This window comes from Gigantopelta aegis, chromosome 10, assembly GCF_016097555.1.
Source record: "Gigantopelta aegis isolate Gae_Host chromosome 10, Gae_host_genome, whole genome shotgun sequence".
NCBI classification, from domain to species: Eukaryota; Metazoa; Mollusca; class Gastropoda; order Neomphalida; family Peltospiridae; genus Gigantopelta; species Gigantopelta aegis.
In genome coordinates this window covers 8610522-8613729 of record NC_054708.1, presented here as the reverse complement: position 1 = coordinate 8613729, position 3208 = coordinate 8610522, and positions in this window count along the sequence as shown.

Here is a 3208-nt window from a genome sequence, read left to right as displayed (position 1 = left end):
TGTATGTTACGTCATTGAAAAGGCTCTATTGGTCAGAAACCATTTTACAGTGGTTGTAAACTCAGGACTGTCCCTTTAAAATAAGAAAATGTATTTAATTTGTATGTTACGTCATTGAAAAGGCTCTATTGGTCAGAAACCATTTTACAGTGGTTGTAAACTCAGGACTGTCCCTTTAAAATAAGAAAATGTATTTAATTTGTATGTTACGTCATTGAAAAGGCTCTATTTGTCGAAAACATTTTACAGTGGTTGTAAACTCAGGACTGTCCCTTTAAAATAAGAAAATGTATTTAATTTGTATGTTACGTCATTGAAAAGGCTCTATTGGTCAGAAACCATTTTACAGTGGTTGTAAACTCAGGACTGTCCCTTTAAAATAAGAAAATGTATTTAATTTGTATGTTACGTCATTGAAAAGGCTCTATTGGTCAGAAACCATTTTACAGTGGTTGTAAACTCAGGACTGTCCCTTTAAAATAAGAAAATGTATTTAATTTGTATGTTACGTCATTGAAAAGGCTCTATTGGTCAGAAACCATTTTACAGTGGTTGTAAACTCAGGACTGTCCCTTTAAAATAAGAAAATGTATTTAATTTGTATGTTACGTCATTGAAAAGGCTCTATTGGTCAGAAACCATTTTACAGTGGTTGTAAACTCAGGACTGTCCCTTTAAAATAAGAAAATGTATTTAATTTGTATGTTACGTCATTGAAAAGGCTCTATTGGTCAGAAACCATTTTACAGTGGTTGTAAACTCAGGACTGTCCCTTTAAAATAAGAAAATGTATTTAATTTGTATGTTACGTCATTGAAAAGGCTCTATTGGTCAGAAACCATTTTACAGTGGTTGTAAACTCAGGACTGTCCCTTTAAAATAAGAAAATGTATTTAATTTGTATGTTACGTCATTGAAAAGGCTCTATTGGTCAGAAACCATTTTACAGTGGTTGTAAACTCAGGACTGTCCCTTTAAAATAAGAAAATGTATTTAATTTGTATGTTACGTCATTGAAAAGGCTCTATTGGTCAGAAACCATTTTACAGTGGTTGTAAACTCAGGACTGTCCCTTTAAAATAAGAAAATGTATTTAATTTGTATGTTATCATTGAAAAGGCTCTATTGGTCAGAAACCATTTTACAGTGGTTGTAAACTCAGGACTGTCCCTTTAAAATAAGAAAATGTATTTAATTTGTATGTTACGTCATTGAAAAGGCTCTATTGGTCGGAAACCATTTTACAGTGGTTGTAAACTCAGGACTGTCCCTTTAAAATAAGAAAATGTATTTAATTTGTATGTTACGTCAAAAGGCTCTATTGGTCAGAAACCATTTTACAGTGGTTGTAAACTCAGGACTGTCCCTTTAAAATAAGAAAATGTATTTAATTTGTATGTTACGTCATTGAAAAGGCTCTATTGGTCAGAAACCATTTTACAGTGGTTGTAAACTCAGGACTGTCCCTTTAAAATAAGAAAATGTATTTAATTTGTATGTTACGTCATTGAAAAGGCTCTATTGGTCAGAAACCATTTTACAGTGGTTGTAAACTCAGGACTGTCCCTTTAAAATAAGAAAATGTATTTAATTTGTATGTTACGTCATTGAAAAGGCTCTATTGGTCAGAAACCATTTTACAGTGGTTGTAAACTCAGGACTGTCCCTTTAAAATAAGAAAATGTATTTAATTTGTATGTTACGTCATTGAAAAGGCTCTATTGGTCAGAAACCATTTTACAGTGGTTGTAAACTCAGGACTGTCCCTTTAAAATAAGAAAATGTATTTAATTTGTATGTTACGTCATGAAAAGGCTCTGTTGGTCGGAAACATTTTACAATGGTTGTAAATACAGACACTGATATTCTAAATAAGAAAATGTATTTAATTTGTATGTTACGTCATTGAAAAGGCTCTATTAGTCGGAAACATTTTACAATGGTTGTAAACTCAGGACTGTCCCTTTAAAATAAGAAAATGTATTTAATTTGTATGTTACGTCATGAAAAGGCTCTATTGGTCAGAAACCATTTTACAGTGGTTGTAAACTCAGGACTGTCCCTTTAAAATAAGAAAATGTATTTAATTTGTATGTTACGTCATTGAAAAGGCTCTATTGGTCAGAAACCATTTTACAGTGGTTGTAAACTCAGGACTGTCCCTTTAAAATAAGAAAATGTATTTAATTTGTATGTTACGTCATTGAAAAGGCTCTATTGGTCAGAAACCATTTTACAGTGGTTGTAAACTCAGGACTGTCCCTTTAAAATAAGAAAATGTATTTAATTTGTATGTTACGTCATTGAAAAGGCTCTATTGGTCAGAAACCATTTTACAGTGGTTGTAAACTCAGGACTGTCCCTTCTAAATAAGAAAATGTATTTAATTTGTATGTTACGTCATTGAAAAGGCTCTGTTAGTCGGAAACATTTTACAGTGGTTGTAAACTCAGGACTGTCCCTTTAAAATAAGAAAATGTATTTAATTTGTATGTTACTTCATCAAAAGGCTCTGTTAGTCGGAAACATTTTACAATGGTTGTAAATACAGACACTGATATTCTAAATAAGAAAATGTATTTAATTTGTATGTTACTTCATCAAAAGGCTCTGTTAGTCGGAAACATTTTACAATGGTTGTAAATACAGACACTGATATTCTAAATAAGAAAATGTATTTAATTTGTATGTTACTTCATCAAAAGGCTCTGTTAGTCGGAAACATTTTACAATGGTTGTAAATACAGACACTGATATTCTAAATAAGAAAATGTATTTAATTTGTATGTTACTTCATCAAAAGGCTCTGTTAGTCGGAAACATTTTACAATGGTTGTAAATACAGACACATATTTATAAGTGTATTTAATTTGTATGTCAAAAGGCTCTGTTAGGAAACATTTTACTGTACAGACCTGATATTCTAAATAAGAAAATGTATTTAATTTGTATGTTACTTCATCAAAAGGCTCTGTTAGTCGGAAACATTTTACAATGGTTGTAAATACAGACACTGATATTCTAAATAAGAAAATGTATTTAATTTGTATGTTACTTCATCAAAAGGCTCTGTTAGTCGGAAACATTTTACAATGGTTGTAAATACAGACACTGATATTCTAAATAAGAAAATGTATTTAATTTGTATGTTACTTCATCAAAAGGCTCTGTTAGTCGGAAACATTTTACAGAAACAGTATGTTACATT